Here is a 26,953-nt window from a genome sequence, read left to right on the forward strand (position 1 = left end):
AAAAGATGTTGTTGAAGGTATTTAGAGTTTCATCATATTTATCCAATCTTACCCTGAATTCAGTTTCGAAGCCTTACCCTTCTGTACCAATGTTTGCACAAGTCAGGGCTGGCACATAGGACACGTGCCTTTGCCTTCAGAAGTCTGAGATGTGTGTGGGGAGGGCTAACTTGGCACTCAGCAGAAGGTTTAGGATGCAAAAGTCAGGCAGTGGCTAGCCTGAAACCTTGGAACGAGTCTCGCCCTGGATGAAGGCGAATCTCTAATTATCTCGGTTGAAGGAACCTCAAAAACCCATCTATTTCCAGGGATCAAAGATATGTATCTAAAATATTCAGCAACTGTTGGGTTGAAGTGCTTGAAATTTACTCCTATTTTTGAGTGCGATCACAAGGTGCTCAAACACACAACACTGCACCAAAGTTGGATTAGTAATGCTATCCAACTTAACACACTCCTCACACAACTATCCCCCGCAGACTCCTCACACAACTATCCCCCGCAGACTCCTCACACAACTGTCCCCCGCAGACTCCTCACACAACTATCCCCCGCAGACTCCTCACACAACTATTCCCCGCAGACTCCTCACACAACTGTCCCCCGCAGACTCCTCACACAACTATCCCCCGCAGACTCCTCACACAACTATCCCCCGCAGACTCCTCGCACAACTATCCCCCGCAGACTCCTCAAACAACTATCCCCCGCAGACTCCTCGCACAACTATCCCCCGCAGACTCCTCGCACAACTATCCCCCGCAGACTCCTCGCACAACTATCCCCCGCAGACTCCTCACACAACTATCCCCCGCAGACTCCTCACACAACTATTCCCCGCAGACTCCTCACACAACTATCCCCCGCAGACTCCTCACACAACTGTCCCCCGCAGACTCCTCGCACAACTATCTGCCACAGATGCACGAGAACGTGTTACTTAATTAATCCCACACCTTCACAGTCACAACACTATATCCAAAGCCATATTGCTGGGAACAGGAGGCCCCCATATAAAACATACCAAAACAGCTGATTTGGTAATGGACACGTGTTCGCCCTGCAAAGTCAACAGCTCACTCACCCAGACAGTAACACGCAGACTGCAAAGATTGCAAGCAAGGTTAGACCCAACAGAACTACACACTGGTCTGCCCATTAAATCAGTGGCTACGTTATCACCAGGGCAGCACTTGCGGTGGCACGGTGGCCCATGGTAATGAGGAGGCCACCAACCCCAAGCTATAGTTGTTTTCTGCCACTGGTCCAAGGGCAATGGGCCCATTCGTCTTGCTTTTATTTGGGCCAACAACACCCTTGCTGCTCCACTGCACTAACCAAAAAAAGGAAAAGCCTTTGAAGCTACCCAAAAGACACCAAGCAGTACACAGACCACATGTGATACCTGGCCACCTCAACTTGCAGTGAATGAGAAAACCAAGAAGTGGATGAAAAGGCGTCCATCCATTGGTTATAAGTGGTGAGAAGGCGCTACACTAATGACAGAAGCACTACACACATATTCATAAATTAACATAAAAGGTAGTGTTTTGTAAAGCCTAAATTGCTATTGCCCATCCCCCTACACCAGTCAGGATGGTATGTGTCAACTCCCATGAACTGCAATTCTTGTCAGGGCTCTTTGAAACTGAATAGATATGTACAGACAAGGAGACAGAGCTGTAGGGACAGAGATGATTCTAAAACCCATAGAGAGATCGGACCACTGGCATAAGTGGCACGGACACAATCACCAGAGCTTGCTTACTGAACACACAGAAATGGCGCATATTGAGATAGAACTACAGTGTCTGTGGTAAATAATTTAATTACCGGGACTTAATTTAATACAGAAACATAATAAAATAGCTCAGTAAATAAGAGGCAGAATCCGTGGTATTAGAGGTTCGGAATGGGCTTTATTCCAATGGTCGATTATAATCGGTTGCTCCAGGTTCCATCACCACGAAGGTTCAGGAAGTGAAGTACATACATTATTGATAATTATTCACTTTTATACAATAGGCATTACAGTGAAGCCAATGCAAGAGGCGTAACAATTGATAGCAAAGATAACATTTTACATGCGTAGCTGAAGGAGGCGTAATTGGGTGTAACAAGGAAACGTCATTGGTTGTGATGTCACATATGGGTGGACCTATGAAATAATTTCGCAATGTCAGCAGAAATACTTGGCAGAGATGCGCGCACAGCAGCATGACGTGTGATTGACGTGCAACTAGGGGGTGAAGGGGACTTGACATTTAGCTCTACATGTGGCGACAGAAGTCTGGAGGGTCAAGTCAACCTAATCCCAAATCATATCTAACATCCTATGTTTAAAGAACTATGTTTATCCAAAAGAGAGGTCTCTTAGAGTAGAATCTTATTCTATACTGACTATACTGACTGTTAGTGCGTGTACAAGCGTCTAAGTGTCTACACTAGATGCGAGGGCAGGAATCTTCCATAGTAACAGGGTTATGAATTACTTGCATGAAGACAGAGAAGCCGGGCCTTTGCTCGGTAGCTGGCAGAATGTTTACTTAAACTACTAGACAGGAATGCATTGGGCAGGGATCGGAGCAGATAATTTCGAAGGTGAAATACAGTTCTTGGCAGGCAGCAAGCTGATGTCAGGCATCGTGAGCCGCGCAGGGAATGAGACAAAGTTCTTGGTCACAGATGCAGACTCAGACTGGAGCTTCAGAGGCAGAAAGAAGGAAAAGCTTGATGACAGAATCAGGGCCTACTTGCCTGGACTGAAAAATAGCATAAGTGAACCATATAAAGGCGGTGGCCTTTTGTACTTAGGAATGGAATATCCGGCCCATTCATGGCGGATCTGAAAGAGGACATGTTAACGGTGGATGCACATGTGTTTGCGTCTTCATAACTGGAACTGGAGGGAACATACATGTACTTGTAACATGCACATAGAACCGTTGGGGTCCAAGATAGGGGACATAACTGACCAGGAAAATCCATATTTCCACATTCCCTCCTTGTCCCCTACTTGCCCGTCAAGAGATATCAATCTTCATTAATCCATTGATCTGTTCATATAGCATCATTTGTTCTTCTTTCTTCTTCCGGGATCTTGAACGAAAATCTTGATGTGGAATACACGATGTGGCACACAGACCACAAATCGCTGGTCCACATTGCAGGCATAAGCAGCAACTGAATAGTATGAGAAGGCCGATACCTAGGAAGGATAGAACTCTCCATCCCCAGGCTGATAACACGCTCCAAAACCACCCGGACCAAGTCCAAGTGCCTGGATTCTGGTGTATCTGGCTCACAATCTTATGAAGGCGGGTTATAGCTTTATATACAGATGGCGAATTTTCTGGTATGAATACGCAGCAGCTTGATCCGATGACCCTACAAGCTCCGCCCCTATCGGCCAGGATGACGTCAAGGACAAGACGATTTTGAAGCACAACAATCCGCATAGCAGACTGCTCTTCTGTTAAGTTGCCTAAGGCGGAAATAGTTTCGTTCACTACTGCTTCAAGGGTTCTGGTTAATCTACGTATCAGCTTACTATTAGTAACTGTACCTATATAGGGAAAGAGACCTTTATTGAAATCTGTGTATTTTTCCCATGCTGTTTCAGTGTAATCGACTATTGGGAGATCTCTCCTTACTCTATTATATACTAAATGAGTATTTCTGGATAATCAGGAGGAGCTAGGAAAACAGGTGGCAAAAGAAATCCAATGTAGCAGGTACCATCCCAATCTAGAGGCAAACGTACATAGGCCGTCTGACCACATATGAAATAGGAATGGCGGGAAGCTCTAAATGTAGACTTGCCTTGATCACTAAATTCTACTACAGTGGTGCATCTACTATGGCCCATATGTATGGAACCATTCTTTCTTACACATAATTCACCTTTTACTGGAAATATTGACAAAGCGGGCAAAATTGGAGTAGCTTCGGATTCGACATTTATGATCATAAGATTAAGCGTGAAATTACCTAATCCATATACTTCATTTTCTAGATCAGTTCCTGTTCTTTTGGGAAGTCCCTCCTTGTTGGGGTGGCAGACTTTAAGTAAAACTAAGTTCAGATTTCCCCATACCCAGTTGTCTTGATAAACTGCAGAATTTGAATCTAAGGAATTAATTAAGCTAAACCATGCTCCACAGGAGCCGTTGTGTGTGAACGGGTATGGAAAGAGAGGTAGAATTCCTTTATAATTCTGATAGGGAGGGAGTCGGCCACATATCCAACAATTTGTAGCATTGCTAACCTGATGGGAATGATGTAACATACTAATAAACGTGTTATTGCGCAGCGCAAATCTATAAGACAACTCAAGCGGAGGTAATTCACTAAAAGAATGTTCAGCAGTAACATTATAAACGTGTCTAAAAATAGGATAATATATATGCAACAATATACTTGCAGTAATTATTAAAAGACTTAAGGACAACAAAATTAATAACGTCACTGTACAATGACTACGCAGTGATTTACAGTACGCCTGTCGTTTCAGCATTTTTCGGGTGCATTCTCTATTCAGGTCCAAGGGATACATGTCAGAGACAATTCAACCGCTTCACCTCGGAGAGGACTTAAACAATCAAATTGCTTGACTGATTGGACCTGAGTTTTAGTTTATAAAGTTCGGAATTACTCTTTTCAACAAAAGGAAGTTTTGAGTCAATGGGTGAAGACACACGAGGTGTGGTATTCACATCCGCTGGTAGTCCATGGAATTTCTTGATATGACTTGAATGAATCCAGCCTTTCCTGCCCTCGATCTTCACGGCTGTCCTTGTGGTGAGCAAGACCAATTTCGGTGACTTCCACCTAGGATCCAGCTGAGTCTTTCGATCAAAGTTCCTCACTAAAACGAGATCCCCCGGAATTACGTCATGGGGTTTCACCTCAGTGTTGTCAGGAAAAGCTGCAGCTACCTGTGAACGACAAGATTGTAGTGCAGACATCAAGGAGGCCAAATAATCTGTCAGCATATTACAGTCAATATCAGTTATTTTGCGTGGTATAGGTGTCCCCCACATATTTGGTGGTCTGCCGAAGATCACTTCATACGGGGATAGCCCTGTTCGAGAGTGTGCTACCATTCCTGTGTAAAAGAGTGCAACTGGTAACGCTACTACCCAGTCGACACCTTTCTCTCTGCATATTTTGGACAATCTAATTTTCAGGGTCTGATTATGTCTTTCTACGAGACCTGCTGCTTCGGGGTGTCGGACACAGTGGAATTTCCACTGATAGCCTAACAAAAGTGAAACGTGTTTCATTAATTCGGATGAGAACGGCTGGCCGTTATCTGAGTGAACAACACGTGGTAAACCGTATCGTGGGAAGAATTCTCGAACTAACTGTTTGGCAGTAGTCGGGGCCGTGTAATCTGAAACCGGGTATGCCTCCGTCCAACGGGAAAGAGCACAAACAACTACGAGAACATATTTGAATCCTCGACATCGTTCCATCTGGATATAATCCATCTGGAGGACTTCAAAAGGGTGATCAGGAGGCTGAAATCCACCCTGTTCTACGGGAACGCTTTTTCCTGGGTTGAACTGACAACAGATCATACAGGTACGAACTTTTTGTTTGGCTGCTGCTCGTAAATGTTTATTGAACCAAATGTATCGAATGCTATCTAGCATAGCTTTTTCTCCTAGATGTGCTGGACTATGTACAGTGTTAATTATAACCTGGACCATTGAATCAGGAAGGAACCACACAGACTTTTCCTTCATCAACCATCCTTGATCCGTTTGGATCCCTCCTAATTCAATCCATTTCTTTATTTCGTCTGGTGTAGCATGTGTCTGTATATCAATTACGTCAAGAGTAGGATCTTTAACCGTCATACAATGTGTTGGCGTCGGGACTATTGTCTTTGTCATGTCGGATGTTTGAGTTTGAGCAGTCTGTTTAGCTGTTCTGTCAGCTAAATCATTGCCTTGAGAAATGATATCAGTAACTTTCGTATGTGCTTTGCATTTCATAATCGATATTGCAATGGGTAAATGTATTGCATCTAATAAGGCATGAATGAGGGGTCCGTGCTGAATGTGGGCACCGTGAGAAGTTAAATAACCTCTCTCTCGCCACAGCACGCCGAAGTCATGTACAACTCCGAATGCATAACGTGAATCAGTGTATATGTTGACTTTTTTATTTGTGGCTTGAATACAGGCTTGTGTCAGAGCGACGAGCTCTGCTGCTTGAGCGGACAAGGTATTTATGCAATTTGTTTCAATAATTTCAGTGTCTGTTGTGACTGCGTAAGCGGCTACTAACTCTCCTGTACTTGTTCTCATACATGAGCCATCTACATACAACGTCAGGTCTGGGTCTGACAATGGGACATCTGTCAAGTCTTGTCTGGGTTTCGTCGTGATTGTAATAACATCAATACAGTCATGGGCTAGTGGGTCTGTTCCGATTACAGGTAAAAGTGTGGCAGGATTCAATGTGTTACAACGTCTGATTTCTATATGTGGCTGAAACAATGTTAGTTCATACCCTGTAAGTCGTGCTATAGTCAAGTGTTGTGTTTGCGTTCGATTCACAAGAACCTCTACTGCATGTGGTACTTGAACTGTCAATGGATGTCCTAACACTATAGCATCGCTTTGTCTGATTGCTAAAGCTGTCGCTGCCACTGATTTCAGGCACGCAGGCAGAGCCTGAGCTACGGGATCTAATGTACTAGAAAAATAAGCACACGGTTTGTGTGATCCTGCTTGTTCCTGTGTGAGTACTGACAAGGCAGTACCTTCTCGTTCTGTAACAAAGAGTGTAAAATGTTTTCTGTAACATGGTGTTGCTAAAACCGGTGCTTGACATAAGGCTGTCTTTAAGCTTTCAAAAGCTTGTGTATGTTCCTGAGTCCAAGGGAGAACAGTCGATGTGGCTGCCTTCTGTGTTGTCAACTGAATGAGTGGTTTTGCTAGAAATGCATACTGAGGGATCCACTGTCTACAATATGAAGTGAGGCCTATGAAAGCCCGCACCTCCTTTTGTGTCTTGGGTATTGGCATGTTAGCTATTAACTGAATGCGGTCGGGTGTAAGCTGCCTTCCCTCCTTGGACAGCGAGTGACCAAGGTAAATAACTCGCTGGACACAGAATTGCAGCTTAGAAGGGGACACCTTGTGCCCCTTTTTGGCTAGAAATTGTAAAACTATCAGTGATGCTTTCTCACATTCGGGTTCGCTTCTAGCGGTGATCAGCAGATCATCGACATATTGAAGCAAGGCAGTGTTAACTGGCATGTGGATACTGTTGAGTTCTCGTTTCAGTGCTTGGCTATAGATGCTGGGGCTTTCTGTAAATCCTTGAGGTGCGCGTGAGAATTTGAAGCTACGTCCATTTAAACTAAATCCGAACAAATATTGGCTTTCCGGATCTATTGGGACGCTGAAAAAGGCATTTTTGAGATCAATTACAGTAAAGAATGTTGCTTCGGAATCAATAGCTGTCAGTAATGACGAGATATCTGGGACCACAGGGAATTGTGGCACAATGCATTTGTTCAATTCGCGCAAATCAATAACCAATCGATATACTGGCGGGGCCTTCGGATCTGTTCGTTTAAGAATCGGAATTATCGGTGAATTACATACATTGGAGTCTGTTTCTACAACCACTCCTTGGGCAATGAGCTCGTCAATGATTTGTAGTAAATCCACTACAGCATCTGGTGGTAACTTGTATTGTCGCATTCGTGGTAGTACCACTCCTGCCTTCAGTGTAACTCGATATGGTGTAATATTCATGCAACCAACATCAGTAGGGCCTTGTGCCCATAGATGTGTAGGTAAAGTCTGCAGTCGGGGATCCATGTCTCGAGACACATAGTGACCTTTGAAATCACGTAAAAACAATCTTACTCCTTCCGGAGAACAACATATTATAGCTCCTAGAGCTTTCAGTGTTTTTATACCTAACAAGTTTTCTGGACATGATTTAGTAAGCAATAAATCTGTAGTTCTGGTCAAGGGTCCTATCGTAAGTGGAAGAGGCTGTGATACTTCATTAACAATAGGTTTTCCTGAAAAACCAAGGGAAATATTCTGTGAGCCTGAGAGGGGTGCCCCTGGAACTTCACTACGTTTTATGGTTGTTCGACTTGCCCCTGTATCGAGTAAAAATTTTCTGTCTTGACCTAATAATTCACTATGTACATAAGGTCCTTCTTGGTCTACAGGGACCTCGATAAGGGGTAAGTCAACTTCCCTCTCTAGGCTGGTTCATGCGTATCGTTGATAATCAGGGTAGTCATACTGTGCGGTCTGGTACAGCTGTCGTGTCGTGGTTTGTGTGGCAGCAGCAGGCAACGCTGGTGCGGCTGGCACAAACTGTATAGATTGTTGTGGAGCTGGCATGGCCTGTGCATGCTGCGGTGCTCCTTGTTCATTCTGATCCTGTCTAAGTGGCCGTGGTCTTTCTTTTGTAATACCTGTGGCGATATTACGCTTCAGGACTGGGCAATCGTGTATGTAATGTCCTGGCTGTTTACAATAGTTGCATGTCCCTTTTACAGGTCCTGCTGAATCACCGGAATGTGTCGTACCCTTTTTATGTCCTTCAGCTGGAACTGTCTGGGAGACTAGCATTTTCATTTTCGTGTCTTTCATGCGTCTTTGTTCATGATCTTGTTCCTCTCTAATTCTATTGTGATGATACTGTAACATTTGTAACATTTGTGATGGGGTGTTACCTTGCCAGGTACTCTCGAATTTTAATACTCTATTCTTCACTTGGGGCAAGGAATTTTCAACTAATTTTGTCACAAACAGATGTGGGTATGATTCGCTACTTGCTTTTATGCCACTATTTATACCAAAACATTTTTCAAATCGTGCATAGAAATCAATAGTGTCTTCATCTTGCTTTTGTTTACAGGCTGAAATTGCACCCCAGTCTTCCTTTTTCGTGGTTAATAAGCGTGGCAGTACCTGTACTAGTAAACCTGGTAGTGCTTTAGTTTTGTCCCCAAGCCCCGAACCTGGACCTCGGGCCTTTTCTTCATTTTCTAATGCTGTCCAATCTATCTTTTGGTCTCCCACCTCCCACTCTTTTTCCTTGAGTTTTTCATAAATGCCAGCAGGCATTAATACCTTTAATATTGTCATAATGTCGGGATAGGTATACTCTCCCATGAGTAACATGTCTTTAATTTCTCGGTGGAAACCCGCTGGGTCTTTGTCATGACTGGGTACCACTTTCTTCATTTCTAACAATTCTATTTTCGATATGGGCGTATATACATATACACGTTTAAACTCATTGTCCTCGCCTTTTATTGGGTGTACTTCTCGTAAGGGATTCTGTCTGTCCATGTAATACGTGGTTCTTTCCTTAATGGGCAGTGAGACATGTTCTGGGCATATAAAAAGAATGTACTGCTTTCTTGATTCTAGTATTTCTTTAATTAGCTTAGTACCTGAACCTCTCCATCTATTCGTGAGTAATTCAGTCAATATGTCAGGTAAGGGACCAGGATCTGAATGTTGGCTTTTATATAGTATAAGAAGTTGTTGAATCATATAAATCCCAGCTAAACGCTGTTCATCTGGGGTGAGATTCAAAAATGTGTGTGCTACTGTATCATCATCATACTTTCCGGGACTGTCAACCCAATGAACGGCTGACCTGGCTAATTCTTGTTCATCCATAGAATCGAGAAAATGATAACCCCTTCGTTCTCGCAGTAATTTGTCAGTGGTTTGGAACGAATGCTCGGGGGACCTTATATTTATTATAGGTGTTTGAAAATTCCTGTTATTTTCTAGACATATCGGACGTATCGGGTCAGTAAGACATCTAGTACTATTACAAGATCTTCCTCTACCTACATAGGCTATGGTTTCTGACTGTCCTGTGGGCAGTCCTGATCCTTCCTCCTCCTCATTTTGTTCAAACTGGTCTACCGCTAATCTTTCTTCGTGTAGACGTTCTATTTCTTTACGGATCTTTCTGCACATGGCTATTATACAGTTTTGCTTATCATGTCTCCCTTCTGATATATTCTGGCTCCATCTGGTAAGAATTTGCATTGCTTCCGGGTCTACCCCCGGTCGGTCTTGATTTCTGATCACACAATTTATAAGGAAACGTAACAGTTCCCCCTGTATCTCCACTTTCTGGTATTCCATAGCTCTGTTAATACATTCAGAATCTCGCCCTGTTTGGACAAAATGATATATATTATCTAGATGCATAGTCATTCCTGGTAACTTCCCTAAATACACCGCGGCTCGTCTGATACGTAATGATGCCAGGATCATTTCGTCCTCTTTGCCGGGCACAGGGTCATATCTACAATCTATAAGAAGTTCCTTAAGCGTGCGGGCATTTATGAGTTTGGGGGTACGTGAATGTGCAGATTCTTGAAAAGTAAGTTTATTTATTCTGGGTGGCGTAGAAAAAATATTGGTAGCACCTCCCGTAGCCCCATCTGGGGTATCGGGCGTGAAAGGATTCGTTGAACGCGATACAGCAACTATAGGTGTAGACACAGCTATAGAAGTAGCTGTAGGAACAGATGTAGAACCAGATGTGCTTGCCGGAACTTGTGTCGGAATTTGTTGCTGTAGAGATACAGATACTGGATCTCGGTGTTGAACCTCTCTGGCAGGTGGTCTATGTGGGGCGGAATTAGCGTACTCGGGAGCTGCGTCATCTAAATATGAGGAAAGAAAAACATCTTCTGCGGTTCTAGGATGCCCCTTAGGATGTACTTTTATTGGAAATAATGGGGGTGGCAAGTCTTTTGGTATCCCCGCAGTAGCCTTAGGTAATCCCTCGGCCAGAAGGGGATACATACCCTTCATAAGGGCATGTCTTTGTCTGTCTACTTGTTCTGATTTCACTCGTGCACCTTCTTCAATTAATAGATTTTCTCGGACTTCATTTGAATTCTCTTTACTCTTCTCTTCCTGTCTACGTGCTTTTTCTGTACGTCTATACGATTCTTTACGCCATAATTCAATGGCGTCTTTCTGTGATTGTCTAGCTTTCTTTTTCCATAATTCTTCCTCTACTTTCACGATGCACTCTGCATCCCAGGTCCCAGCTGCGGGCCACCTCTGACTTTCTGGTAATTCCTTAGTGTAGTCTACCCATAAATCAAGAAATAATATAGCGTCTAAGCCGTGTTTATGATACATGAAGTACCCTGGAGTGTCCCTAGGAGGAATAGGAACAGCTTCTTCGAGTACCCCTTTTCTAGTTGTGATCTGTCTTAATTTCGAAAAGAGCGGCATATTGAGAACTGATCTGATACTTGATCTTGAACAAACTTAATACAGTAATCACAATAATGAACAGTCATTCATACCACAATATGCAGAACGTACTAAAAACATTTAACATTTAACATTTAACTGAGCAACAATGATGATGACGATCTAAGGAAAACTTAATCACTAAACATAATACTCGACTTGAACTGAATTATTCTGAATTTATATACTTGATATACTAGATATACTGCTAAACAGTACAGATATACTGCTGAAACAGTGCAGACCGGATTTGTGTACCCAAACCCGTCTGGACCGGCACAACTTATGTGCACGCCAGAACGCCTCCCCAGTAATGGTACTCACCGGGTAGCTCGGAACGGAAGGCCTTGGAACGGAACTGAACTGAACTTGAACCGGACTGGACTCGACTCGAACACTTCGGAAACTGGACTCGACTCGGGACTTCGGAAACTGGTGGGCCTCTGTATACCTCGGATCTTGCTCTCTCAGCTAGGCTCTGGTCGGGATACTTCGCACTTCTCACCGCCTCGTCTGGGTGTTGATCGCAGCCTCAGTCGCCCCCGCTTGACCGGAGGGAGATACAGGAAATCCTGCTGGTACGCGTTGTTGTCCGTCCAGCTGTGGCAGGAGACCGGGCCTGCAACGCACCACCGGCGCGTGAGATGAGAAAGTGTCCCTGTTCGGGCGCCATTCATGTGGTAAATAATTTAATTACCGGGACTTAATTTAATACAGAAACATAATAAAATAGCTCAGTAAATAAGAGGCAGAATCCGTGGTATTAGAGGTTCGGAATGGGCTTTATTCCAATGGTCGATTATAATCGGTTGCTCCAGGTTCCATCACCACGAAGGTTCAGGAAGTGAAGTACATACATTATGGATAATTATTCACTTTTATACAATAGGCATTACAGTGAAGCCAATGCAAGAGGCGTAACAATTGATAGCAAAGATAACATTTTACATGCGTAGCTGAAGGAGGCGTAATTGGGTGTAACAAGGAAACGTCATTGGTTGTGATGTCACATATGGGTGGACCTATGAAATAATTTCGCAATGTCAGCAGAAATACTTGGCAGAGATGCGCGCACAGCAGCATGACGTGTGATTGACGTGCAACTAGGGGGTGAAGGGGACTTGACATTTAGCTCTACATGTGGCGACAGAAGTCTGGAGGGTCAAGTCAACCTAATCCCAAATCATATCTAACATCCTATGTTTAAAGAACTATGTTTATCCAAAAGAGAGGTCTCTTAGAGTAGAATCTTATTCTATACTGACTATACTGACTGTTAGTGCGTGTACAAGCGTCTAAGTGTCTACACTAGATGCGAGGGCAGGAATCTTCCATAGTAACAGGGTTATGAATTACTTGCATGAAGACAGAGAAGCCGGGCCTTTGCTCGGTAGCTGGCAGAATGTTTACTTAAACTACTAGACAGGAATGCATTGGGCAGGGATCGGAGCAGATAATTTCGAAGGTGAAATACAGTTCTTGGCAGGCAGCAAGCTGATGTCAGGCATCGTGAGCCGCGCAGGGAATGAGACAAAGTTCATGGTCACAGATGCAGACTCAGACTGGAGCTTCAGAGGCAGAAAGAAGGAAAAGCTTGATGACAGAATCAGGGCCTACTTGCCTGGACTGAAAAATAGCATAAGTGAACCATATAAAGGCGGTGGCCTTTTGTACTTAGGAATGGAATATCCGGCCCATTCATGGCGGATCTGAAAGAGGACATGTTAACGGTGGACGCACATGTGTTTGCGTCTTCATAACTGGAACTGGAGGGAACATACATGTACTTGTAACATGCACATAGAACCGTTGGGGTCCAAGATAGGGGACATAACTGACCAGGAAAATCCATATTTCCACATGTCACTCATCACAGTGCAGGCGACAATGAGCTTCAACTAGCGCCTAAACGTATTCTAGTCGCACAGATAGTCAAAGATCGCCCGTAGGAGCACACAGAAATGGTCCAGAAAACTCTCGGCCTTTGTAGGGTACCTAGAAACGATAATGACAGCTATCATGCAGTGGTGGGAGTAGATAAGATAGGGACAGACAGAGTGAGGAATGGCATACCTGGCAACTCACCTGCGTTTGGCGGGTGTCGCCCTCTTTTTACTTCTATTCACCCGCCTGGCAAACGCCATGCCTCCATAGACTTTATTTGAGTCACAGGCTTTTCAAACCTCTCAAAAAGTGTTGATTTTCAGTTGACCTTCAAGGGGTCACCCTCTTTGTCTAACTCCATTCCCATTGTTGAGTCAAGAGATCGACAGGTATGGAATGACTTTTAAGGGCACACTCGATTGGCAGAGAGACCAAAGTAATAGGGCTGTAGGGCGGTCGAAGCCCAGAACACTTCAGTGCAGACGGGGCTGCAACAGGCAGTGAAATGGGGTTAATGGCCCAGCGATAGGTGGATCGATCTGGACGTTTCTGTGGTGAAGATTCTCTGCTCTGCCCCTTTAAGGGAGGGTGTGGCTGTAACCGCAGAAGCCGTTGGCTGGATGGGAGCAGCTGTACAACACGTGGGCGCGAAGGATGTTTAACACAACCGAGACTGTTGTTAAAGGGAAGACACAGTTCACTGGCAGTGCAATTTGTAAATATCCCGGGAGCACTTAGGAGAGGAATGAATAAAATGCCCGATGCAATATTAATGAGGTTCAGCCGCTGTGAATTAGCAAAGGAAAAATGCCAGCTTTTAACGTGATTGGCACCCACAGACAGGGGCCGCAGCCCGCCCTGCTCCCGTTCATTTATCTCCTGTCTCTGGGTGCACTTTAGAGGAAAACAGCACTGTGGGGGAGGCGGGTCGGCCATAGTGCTCTCTGGATTCAGCTGCCTACCTGAGTGCTGAGTGCATGTCACACGCTAACATACTTAATTTCAGGGGCGCAACTAGACACGAACTTCGGGGTGGGGGGTGGCTAGTATTTCAGGCCGCAATAGTAAGGCTACCACTGCACGCAATGGGGGCGGAGACACAGTAAGCATGAAAACAAACCCTGGCAAAGCCAAGCGGCCTGGCTTTAATGTGCTAACAACATATGCGAACATTATTTGCCAATGTCTGCATTTTCCTGTTTTAGAAGATTAAAACCAGATCTATTGGCTTTGCCAGTGCTTTCCCTGAAACACTAAGCATTGCTGGACCTTCCAGAGTGACCACTGGACGTGTGAGCATCGGTCGTCTCCAAGATAGTTGGTACCGCGCGAGTCCTTTGCCTGGTGTGCATGTCTGAGACACTGAAAAGAAAGCACCGAAGCCTTATTGGAAATTTAGTTTCTTACTAAAAGTGACATAGAATGCACAATAAACAAATGCTTCCAGGGAACAAGAAGATGTGTGTGGTGAGATTCCCATAGAGTACAAGAAAGGGCTCCCACAATCATAGAGAAGTAGATTTATATGCGCCCCATTAAAGGTGTGGGACATCTACTGGGAAAAAGAAAATTAGGCAGACCTTCTCTCAGTCACAAAATGAGGAGGGTTCTCCAAGAGCCCAAAAATTAAGATTATTCTCAAAGCAGGATATGTGGGATACTTGTTCACGATGTAACACATGCATATTCATTCCTATGGGCCAGGAATGAATGGGAATGCATTCCTTAATAGCAAATCGCAATTTGCGATTCGCTATTAGGGAATGTTAAGGGTTCACAAAAATATTTGCGAATCCTTCATGCATAGGCATTTGCGATTACCAACTAGCGAATCCTTAAAGTTCGCTATTTGGTAATCGCAAATGATTACCCTGATGCATGTGCCCCTAAGTGATTTGCTCAGAGCTGAACAATTTTCAATCAAGTGCCAAGCTGGATTCAACCGCAGGTCGAGTTAGTCATTAAACCACATTTCCTTCCATGGTTGATGTAATAAAACATTAAAACATGTGGAAAATATATAAGTGCTGGTGTCCAAAATGTTATTTGGAGATTGTCACCTGCAACATTAACTGCCATCGCCGGCATCGCCCACTGGGACAGTGACAGATTTCTGATGAAGAAAGGAGCAAAAGGAATTGGTGAAATCAAGTTTGCCTCTGTATCTTTGTTGTGCTGCTTCTTTGCATGTCACTCATTATGCTTTATTCCATTTCACACTCTTTGTTTCTGTTCTGTGTCACACCCTCCTTTCATTTCTTTCTCCTCTTTTCCCTCCATATTCCCGCGCACACTTTTGCTCTCTTCTCTTTCACTTTTCCCTTTCAAGCCTGTTTCTCTCTTTTTTGCATTTTCCTCTCCTAGTCCCTTCTCTCTCACTCTCTTCATTCCGCCCCCTGCTTCTCAATCCCTATCAGAGGCAGGGAATGTCAGAGACTAACCTGGGTGTGAGGCCTGTGGTACCTCCAGAGAATATTAGCTGGCGCCAGGGACGCAACTAGACCCGAAATTTGGGTGGGGGCTTTCATGGGTGGCTGGCATGGCTCACTGGTGCTTACGGTGGAGGGTGCGGGGGGTCACGGGGGTGGCGCATGGGGTAGGGGGTCACACGGCAGCATAAATAAAAAATTGAAAACGTACCTTTCCACCGGCTGGGTCCCTTGTCTTTGGTCCTGCTCCTGCACTTGCTCTCCTGCTTCCGATTTCAGGAACAGAAAACAGGCAGCCAGGCTCTCTCTTCTAAGCCAATCACAGTGCTGCAATGCAGCATTGTCATTGGTCTGAGCGCTGTGACATAGCGCTCAGCCAGGGGCTGTAGGGGTGGGCATGTTCTCTACGTAGGCTGTAATGCAGCCTGCATGGAGAAGGGGAGAGTGCGCATGACTGTTTGGGTGGCCCGAGAGGGCCGACCAAACAGTCATTGTGCACTTGGAAGTGGACATGCCACTTCTCACCTGCCCTGCTCTCTGAGCAGTGCAGAATCGCCCACCTGCCCACTCGCAAAGGAAACATAAAATGATAATAACTTAAAGTTATTATTATTTTATGCTATTACTATACCCACTCCAGTGAGTGCAAAAGTAGGGTCAATGTTGGATAGCGGAAGAATTAAATTTACTATTCCAACTCCAGTGAGTGCAACAGTAGGGAAAGTAGTAGATAGCGGAGGGGTAAAAATTACTATTCACACTTCTGTGATGGCAACAGTAGGAAAAGTGTTGGATAGCGGAGGGGGAAAAAATGACTATTCCCACTCCAATGAGTGCAACAGTAGAGAAAGTGCTGGATAGCGGAGGGGGAAAAAATGACTATTCCCACTCCAATGAGTGCAACAGTAGAGAAAGTGCTGGATAGCGGAGGGGGAAAAATGACTATTCCCACTCCAATGAGTGCAACAGTAGGGAAAGTGCTAGATAGCAGAGGGTTACAATTACTATTTCCACTCCAGTGATTGCAACAGTGGGCAAAGTGCTGGATAGCAGAGGGGTATGAATTACTATTCCCACTCCAGTGAGTGCAACCGTAGGGAAAGTTCTGGATAGCGGAGGGGTAAAAATTACTATTCCCACTCCAGTGAGTGCAACAGTAGGGAAAGTGTTGGATAGCGAAGGGTTAAATTACTATTCTCACTCCAATGAGTGCTGGAAAGTTCTGGATAGGGAAGATGTAAAAATTATTATGCCCACCCCAGTGAGTGCAACAGGAGGGAAAGTGCAGGATAGCAGAAAGGTAACAATTATCATTCTCACTCCAATGAGTGCAACAGTAGGGAAAGTGCTAGATAGCAGAGGGTTACAATTACTATTTCCACTCCAGTGATTGCAACAGTGGGCAAAGTGCTGGATAGCGGAGGGGTAAAAATTACTATTCCCAACCCAGTGAGTGCAACAGTAGGGAAAGTGTTGGATAGCAAAGAAGCAAAAAATACTAACAACATTTAAACAATTGGAAAAAAATATACGATTAAAATATTAAACATATAAAAAGAACACATTATAATATTAATTACATATAACAAAAAGATGCAAATATTATATACAATATATTAATAAATACATTTATAAACAATATTTATTTAAAAGGAGCAAATATTAACAAACAAATTATTTAAAACATAAATGTATTTATTTTATTTCCTACCTTATAACACCACACCAATAAAAAAAAGTCAAAATTTTTATTGAAATGTATTTCCCTTATTAACATAATGTAGGTACTCGCAAATTGCTCATGCAATTTCAAGGGTGCAAGGGTGTCAAAATGACACTCTATTGCACCCCCGAAATTGATCTGTGCACATATGTTGCACACACACATACTCTAAGGGCATGTGTGTGTGCAACATGAAACTTTGAAAAATGCACAAAAGTGCATTTTTCAAAGTTTTTGCAAATTACCATGAAGTTCAGCTTCATGGTAATTTGCTCCCCCTATTAGCGAAATCGCTAATTTTTTTACTTTAATGCATTGCATTTAAGGAATCTAAATTTGGGATTCCTTAAATGCAATCGCAATTTAAGTAATCGCAATTTATAGATTCCTTAAATTGCGATTTGTGCATTTGGGATGATGCATCCCAAATGCAAAAATACCTCTCGCAAAGGGGCAGATTCTGAGAATCTGCCAGTTTGCGACCGTTTTTTCCTTTGATGCATGTGCCTGTTAGTCCATAGAAAACTATGGATGCGTGATTTCTTGCAAAGTACCTGTTGTTGCGACAAAGTTCACCAAGCCAAACAGCCGCAGCGATGAGAAGCGTCGAAAAACAAAGAGATGCGTTGTTCCTGAGACCTTCTTGGATTCGATGCGACAGACCCACATGGGAGAGATGCGTTGGTTCCGGTCTGTAGGGGGAAGCGATGCATCGGTTCTGCGACGACTCCGATCCGCGGGTGATGCGTCAGGGAAAACTTGCGGCACAGGGGCGATGCGTGGAAATCCGGGATGCGTCGGCAGCGAGCGGCGCTGAGTCAACCTTTTCAGCCGCAATCCCTCGATGCATCGATTCTTGCAGCCAGCAGAGCAATGCGTCGACTTCCTTGTTTGTTGTGTTGCTTTCCAGCTCCCAGCAGCAGAAACAACCTCCAGAGGCCCCACACAGTCACAGGCACTCCTGACAGGTCGGAGCTCCCAGCAAGGAAGTTCAGGGGAGCTGGGGGTGAAGTCTTTTTGTTCCTGAGACTTCAAAACAGGAGGCAAGCTCTACTCAAGCCCCTTGGAGACTTACCTCAAGCAGGGGACATAGCACACAGCACAGTCCTTCTCCTTTCTTTGGCAGAAACAGCAACTGCAGGCCAAGCCAAGACACACAGCAAGGGCAGTACTTCTCCTGAGTTTCTCCAGCTCTTCTCCTTGGAAAAGGTTCCTCTTGATTCCAGAAACAGTCTAAAGTTCAGGGGTTTTAGGTCTTATACTTATACCCCGCAATGTCTTTGTTCTTTTTGTGCAAGGGCCTCTGAGCCCAGTCCAAACCAGTTCTGTCCTCTCTGGTGCAGCTGCCCGGCAGGAGGTGGAGACAGCATTGTGTAAGGCAGACAGGCCATATTCAGGTGCAAGGGAAATCTCCTCCCACCACTCTAAATGCAGACCGGGCCTAGTCAGGTGCTAGTGAGAACTCCTCCCCCTACTCTGAATGCAGCCCAGATCTATTCAGCCCAGCCCTGACTCATTCAGGAAAGGCAGGACACACATCAACCCCCCCCCCCGCCCCCCCCCCCGGTAGATGTCAGAGAGAATGCATCTCCCCAGCCCCTGTCACTCCAAAACCAGACAGTCAATACACAAACAGGCAGAGGCACACAGAATGGTTAAACAAGAAAATGCCTACTTTTTAAAAGTGGCATTTTCATACACATAATTTAAAAACCATCTTTAGCAAAAGATGTGTTATTAAATTCTGAGTTCAGAGAGCCTATCTTAATTTTTCTATCTTATCCAAATGGGAAGATATGTTACCAAGCATTCCTCATTCTGCCCTATGGGGGAAGATAGCCTTTCAATAGTGAACAACGAAATTGGAAGTATTTAACTATCAGGACATGTTACACAAATCAGTGTATGTACTACCTTTCACATACACTGCACCCTGCCCAGGGGGACAAACTTGGGCCAACCATAGGGGTGTCCTATATGTAAGAAAAAAGAAGGTTAGGACCTGGCAATTGGGTGCACTTGCCAAGTCGACATGACAGTTAGCAAACTGCACACTGGCACTGCAGTGGCAACCCTGAGACATCTTTTCTGGGCTACTCATGTGGGTGGCACAATCAGTACTGCAGGCCTACTTGTCGTATTTGATTTACCAGCCCCGGCACACCAAGTGCACTTTACTAGGGACTGACCAGTAAATCAAAATATGCCAATCAGCGAGAACCAATCTTAATTACAATTTACACAGAGAGCATATGCACTTTAGCACTGAATGGCAGTGGTAAACTGCCCAGAGTCCTAAAACCAACAACAATCGGTCAAGAACAAATAGGAGGAAGAAGCAACAAGTTTGGGAATAACCCTGCAAAAAGGGCACACGTCCGACAATAATCAATACATTTTATGTAACTATATTACTTCCCACCTTATTTCCCTATAAACCCACAACCCACTACGGAGCTAAAAACGCAAAATATAAATGAAAAACATTTAATAACTACAAAAAGTTAAACACATATAATTAAAATGCAAACAATTCTTATACAAAAAACAAACATCACACACATATAAAATATATACTAAACTACGTACCATTAATAATAAATCGATATTTTTAACAACTATATTTTTTAGCAAACAGCAAACGATATTAAACACTTCGATAATTATTTATTCGATAATACTTACCTAAAATCAATATTCTTAACAATGAGAATTTGTCTGTCGATATTCCTGACCCACTATATTTTTAACCCAATATTTGTGCAATTTGATATTTTGACTCGCTATTCTGTCTCTGCACCGTCTGTAAAAAGCTCAACAGTATACCTGTTCAATCTGTCCATGGACTTGGCTCTATCTCTGCTGGGGATCAGCACTTGTATGCAGGGACTCAGGTATGCCTTTGCTGGAGCTTGCTTTCTGTGAAGGAGCTCAGCCCTACAAGACAATGAGGTCTTTTTGGGACAGAATAAAACTCTCTGCATGTGAAGGAACTAATTGTATCTGTGCAGGAACTCAACTATGTCTTCGAGGAGTTCAGCCTGTTGTAGGGTTTCTGCACATACACAGAACGGTGCGCAGGATTATGGTACTTCGGTTTTATAGGTACTGTGCCTTTTTGCCGCCTTAGTACCCACGAGCCCAGGACTGGACTAGCTATAGTGTCTCACTCGCCCTACTACATACTCACAGAGAAGCTGTTGCAGGGATTCTGCACATATAGAGAACTATGCTCAGGAAAACAGGACCTCAGTGAATAGGGGTGTACCAATTTACCACATTAGTACCCAAAATCCCAAATCAATCATAGGCATTTGTATAGCGCACTGCTCACCCGCAGGGTCTTAAGGAGCTGGGGGGGAAGAACGCTACTGCTTGAACAGCCAGGTCTTGAGTTGCTTTCTGAAGGCGAGATGGTCTTGCGTTGTCCGGAGGTGGATGGGGAGGGAGTTCCATGTCTTGGCTGCCAGGTAGGAGAAGGATCTTCCTCCGGCGGTGGCTCTGCGGATGCGGGGGACGGTGGCGAGAGCGAGGCTGGCGGAGCGGAGCTGGCGGGTGGGCTTGTGGAAGGTCAGGCGGCTGTTGAGGAACTTGGGGCCCAGGTCGTGGAGGGCCTTGTGTGCATGGGTGAGGAGTCGGAACGTGATTCTTTTGTTGACGGGGAGCCAGTGCAGGTCTCTCAGGTGTCCGGAGAAGTGGCTGTGTCGGGGGATGTCCAGGATGAGTCGTGCTGAGGCGTTCTGGATCCGTTGGAGTTTCTTCTGGAGTTTGGCGGCGGTGCCGGCGTAGAGGGCGTTCCCGTAGTCCAGCCGACTGGTGACGAGGGCCTGGGTGACCGACTTCCTGGTCTCGGTGGGGATCCACCGGAAGATCTTTCGAAGCATGCGCAGGGTGTTGAAGCATGAAGACGAGATGGCATTGACTTGTCTGGTCATCGAGAGGGAGGAGTCCAGGATGAAGCCTAGGTTGCGTGCGTGGTCCGTTGGCTTGGGGGTGGCTCCCAGGGCGGGGGGCCACCAGGAGTCGTCCCAGGCGGAGGGTGATGATCCCAGGATGAGGACCTCTATCTTGTCTGAGTTCAGTTTCAGGCGGCTGTTCTTCATCCATTCGGCGACGTCTTTCATCCCTTCGTGTAGGCTGGCTCTGGCGGCGTCCGGGTCGCTGGTGAGGGAGAGGATCAGCTAGGTGTCGTCGGCGTAGGTGATGATCTTGAGGTTGTGTTGACGTGCGATGGTTGCGAGGGGGCTCATGTAGACGTTGAAGAGGGTGGGGCTGAGCGATGACCCTTGTGGAACGCCGCAGATGACTTCGGTGGCCGCTGACCGGAACGGGGGGAGGCGGACTCTCTGGGTTCTTCCGGCGAGGAATGAGGTGATCCACTCCAGGGCCTTCTCCTGGATGCCGGTGTTGTTCAGGCGCTGTACCAGGGTGCGGTGGCAGACAGTGTCGAACGCTGCGGAGAGGTCCAGGAGGATGAGGGCCGCAGTTTCCCCGTTGTCCATTAGGGATCTGATGTCGTCTGTGGCTGCGATGAGGGCGGTCTCCGTGCTGTGGTTGGCTCGGAAGCCGGATTGCGAGTGGTCGAGGGATCCGTTGGTCTCGAGGAAGGCGGCTAGCTGTCTGTTGACGGTCTTCTCGATGACTTTGGCAGGAAACGGGAGGAGCGAGATGGGGCGGTAGTTCTTGAGGTCGGAGGGGTCTGCAGTTGGTTTCTTCAGCAGGGCACTGATCTCGGCGTGTTTCCAGCACTCCGGGAAGGTGGCGGTGTTGAAGGAGGCGTTGATGATGTCGCGAAGGTGGGGTGCGATGATGTGGTTGGCCGTGTTGAAGATGTGGTGTGGGCAGGGGTCCGTAGGGGATCCGGAGTGGATGGTGTTCATTGTGCGTGTTGTGTCTTCGGTGCTGACTGGGGTCCAGGTGCGGAGGGTGGCGGTGGGGGGCATCGGTTCGGTGGTGGGGTTCGTGGTTGGTGGGCCGAAGCTGTAGTGAATGTTGGCGATCTTGTCGTGGAAGAAGGCTGCGAGGGAGTCGCAGAGATCTTGCGAGGGAGTGATGTCATTGTTTCCGGCGTCGGGGTTGGAGAGCTCTTTGACGATACTGAAGAGTTCCTTGCTGTTGTGGGTGTTGTTGTCCAGTCGTTCCTTGAAGGCTGTCTTCTTTGTGGCGCGGATCAGTTGGTGGTGTTTGCGGGTGGCGTGTTTGAGGGCCGTCATGTTGTCTGTGGTCTGGTTAGTGCGCCAGGTGTTCTCCAGGGAGCGGCAGTTCTTCTTGGAGGTGATGAGCTCGTCGGTGAATCAGGAGGCTTTCTTGCTGCCGCGTCTGCTGGGGGGGTTCTTCTTCAGTGGTGCGAGGGCGTCTGCGCAGTTGGTGATCCACTGTGTGAGGTTGTTGGCGGCTTCGTTGGGGTCCGTTGAGCTGGTGGGGGGGTTCTGGCTGAGGAAGGTGGTGAGCTGGTCGCCGGTGATCTTGTTCCAGCTCCTGCGGGGGGCTTGTTGAGGGTGGTGGTGGGTCGTCGTTTTACTGAAGCTGAAGTGGACGCAGCTGTGGTCAGTCCACTGGAGATTGGTGGAGTGGCTGAAGGTGACGTATTTGCTGGATGAGAAGACTGGGTCAAGCGTGTGGCCGGCGTAGTGGGTGGGGGTGGTTACCAGTTGCTTGAGTCCGAGGTTAGCCAGGTTGTCCAGCAGAGCAGTGGTGTTGCGGTCCTTGTTGTCCTCCAGGTGGAAGTTGAGGTCCCCCAGGAGGATGTAGTCGGTGGAATTGATGGCGTGCGGGCTGACGAAGTCTGTGATGTCTTCGCTGAACTGTGTGCGTGGTCCCGGTGGTCTGTAGACGAGGGTGCCTCTGAGCGTGGTCTTGGGGTCAGTGTGTATCTGGAAGTGGAGGTGTTCGGCGGAGGTGAAGGTGTCATCGGAGTTGGTCGTGATGCGGATGGTGTTCTTGTGGATGATGGCGATGCCTCCTCCTGTCTGGTTGACGCGGTCTTTCCTGGTGATTTTGTAGACTTCTGGGACGGCGATGGCGATGTCGGGCGCTGAGGAGGCGTTCATCCAGGTTTCCGTCTGGTGCTGTCGAGTCGAGGAGGTTCCAGAGTTCGACGGCATGCCTGTGAACGGAGCGGGTGTTGAGCAGGATGCACATCAGGTGTTTGTTGCTGGGGCTCGGTTTAGCAGGTGCGGTGTTGGGTCGGAGGCCGGTGAAGTGGCAGGTCAGGCAGGTGAAGGGTCCGTGGGTGCGTCTCGGGGTGGCTCGGTAGCAGGCGGTGTTTCGGCCGGCGTTGAGTGCGTGGAGGGTTTTGGCGTCGTAGATGTGCAGGGTGTGCTGGCGAGGACCAGGGGGTCTGGCGCTGGGCGCAGTCCAGGCGTGGACGGGCGCAGACGGGCTTACCTTTGGTGCACCTTCGGCGCTCAATCGGCGTTCCCGCTGCACGCGTCTGCTGCGCGCGTCTGCTGCGCGGTCGCTCTGGGGGCGTCATAAGTAAGGAGCAGGGAGGGAGGAGCAGCTGGGTGGCAGGAGCGGGGCGGCGAATGGAATCACAGGGGGGCGGGGCCGCAGGGAGGCAGCGGCGGGAAATTCCAAGAAGCAGCGGGCAGCGGGAAATTCCCAGGAGCAGCGGGAAATTCCCAGAAGCAGCGGGCAGCGAGCGAAGGAATCTGCAGGCAGGAGGCGGCAAAGGCAGGCAGGAGCGGCAGCAGTGAGTGGGGCGACCAAGCCCTGTGGAGGGCTGAGCGGTCACCGACTAGCTGTAGTGTCTCATTCGTTCTCCGACTAACAGCGAAGCTGCCAATGATTAGACAACCCAGAACACGACACTCCAGACTCTCTCAGGAATCTCGGGAGCCAGACAAATCTTTTGCTCACTCACTCATACCTGTTCACAATGCGAGTAATCAGAGTTGCAGTATAGTTTATAATGTTTATTTTAACTAACGTGCTCTATGGTACAGTAAACGTGTCATTACTAGCAGCAAGATGCATAATCCCAATATAGTCAGCATTGTCACAATTCCATAGAATACAAATGGGGATATCATTTTATAAAGACAGTGGAAAAGGGCTGGAATACTTAACCACCCTCCCCGTGGTAAGAAATAGTTTATTATAAAAAAGAAGACCTCTGGGCTTTGTCAGCAGACCCCATACCTCAAGGCCTTGATCAAAGGTTTACATCTCAGGACAAGCACAGCTCTTCTCTCTGGAAAGGTGTCTCTCCAAGCGTGACAACCACATGCTTCACTTGCAATATTAAACCATATGATTTCCAGTAGTGCAGCTGTGTCTCATGTTATGTCTAGGTGCGAGTGACTGACCAGAACAGAATAACAAGGGGCATTGTTGATCGACCTTGTACATCGTGTGCAGACTAAACCTCAGAGCATGGCAGAGAACGTGAAAAGCAGACAGTTCTCATCTGAAAAGGGCACAAACAGAGTCTTGCGAAATATATGCATGCAGTGTAGTGCGCAAAAGCAGCCTCATGGAAGCGAAGCTCATGCTAACTTAGCAGATGTCAACAATGGACTCACAATCTATATCACACCCTCCACCTGGTAAGTCCATCGTATGTAGACATAGTACGAAAACAGAGTTCAAAAAGTGTGAGCAGAGTTCAAAAGCATCTATGGGTTTAAAATTAAATAAAACGAACAGCGGAGAAGGGAACAAAAACATATTAGGGAGAAAAAAGCAATTTTGTAGAAAGGCATCCGAAATCCAAGAATTGGTGAGTTTAATCCATCAGAGTGTAGGAGCAAAACAATGCAACACCCTCCAGAAGTACATCATTGTCGTTGGTAGAAAAAAAGGGATGCCATCCAGTTTAGCAAATCAAATGAACAAGTGTGCTCCTCATAGTGGGGTGCCTCCATTAGCATCTCTGGACAACTTGCGTGATATTCGATGTAACTTTGAAGTAGGAGATTCTGCGCAGCCTCACATATATTCCATTGAGCCAAGATTCCAAGTGCAGCCGCACGCGCCATAAGGCCAGTCCCAGAACAGTCCTGCTGGACTGTTCCCATGAGGCACAGGGTCAGACTGATTTGCATATGGCCATGACTGAACTGGGGTGGCAGAGTGGGCTAAAGAAAGGTGATGGATTAAACCCAGATCAGTTGACTGGGGGTGAGTGCTTGCAATGTTCAACACTCCGTTCATCATTTCCTTTGGTTTTTGCTTTGTTTGCCATAAGTTGGCAAGGTATGCTCAGACGTGAGTCCCTTGCTCACTTTGCCACTGGATTCAAGCAAGCCTGGCTGACGACGGCTGAAATGCCAGAAACAGGTTCTAGGAAGCTTGTTTCTGGTCCAGGGAAGACATGGCTTGGCAGTTCGGGCTGGACTGTTCCCATGAGGCACAGGGTCAGACTGATTTGCATATGGCCATGTATGAACTGGGGTGGCAGAGTGAGCTAAAGAACGGTGATGGATTAAACCCAGATCAGTTGACTGGGGGTGAGTGCTTGCAATGTTCAACATTATATTCATCATTTCCTTTGGTTTTTGCTTTGTTCGCCATAAGTTGGCAGGGTATGCTCAGACGTGAGTCCCTTGCTCACTTTGCCACTGGATTCAAGCAAGCCTGGCTGACGACGGCTGAAATGCCAGAAACCGGTCCTAGGAAGCTTGTTTCTGGTCCAGGGAAGACATGGCTTGGCAGTTCAGGCTGGACTGTTCCCATGAGGCACAGGGTCAGATTGATTTGCATATGGCCATGTCTGAACTGGGGTGGCAGAGTGGGCTAAAGAACAGTGATGGATTAAACCCAGATCAGTTGACTGGGGGTGAGTGGTTGCAACGTTCAACACTCCGTTCATCATTTCCTTTGGTTTTTGCTCAGTCCTGCTCATGGGCCACTAAGGGATCCATCAGCTGGTGGAAATCCGGGTCTGAACATGATGTTTTGGAGAGGCATAAATCCAATGCCCATGTAAACGGACATTGTAGACATGAAAAGACTGGTTGCACGCAAGTGAAGTATGCAAAGCGTTAGGACAACCCATAAGACACACTGAGAGTTGCCAGAGGTAGTGTACTGAAGCATCCATGCATAGGGTCACAGAGCAATTGCACCCAGCCCGGTCTGTGCAGCACTATAAGAGGAGCAGTCATTGCGCAGCAGACACAGTAGAAGCAGGATTCCAGCAGCTAATGCTTGTTTCCGGTCCAGGGAAGACATGGCTTGGCAGTTCGGGCTGGACTGTTCCCATGAGGCACAGGGTCAGACTGATTTGCATATTGCCATGTCTGAACTGGGGTGGTAGAGTGGGCTAAAAAACGGTGATGGATTAAACCCAGATCAGTTGACTGGGGGTGAGTGCTTGCAATGTTCAACACTCTGTTCATCATTTCCTTTGGTTTTTGCTTTGTTCGCCATAAGTTGGCAGGGTATGCTCAGACGTGAGTCCCTTGCTCACTTTGTCACTGGATTCAAGCAAGCCTGGCTGACGACGGCTGAAATGTCAGAAACCGGTCTTAGGAAGCTTGTTTCTGGTCCAGGGAAGACATGGCTTGGCAGTTCAGGCTGGACTGTTCCCATGAGGCACAGGGTCAGATTGATTTGCATATGGCCATGTCTGAACTGGGGTGGTAGAGTGGGCTAAAGACCGGTGATGGATTAAATCCAGA

Source organism: Triturus cristatus, chromosome 7 (genome assembly GCF_964204655.1).
Source record: "Triturus cristatus chromosome 7, aTriCri1.1, whole genome shotgun sequence".
Lineage (NCBI taxonomy): Eukaryota > Metazoa > Chordata > Amphibia > Caudata > Salamandridae > Triturus > Triturus cristatus.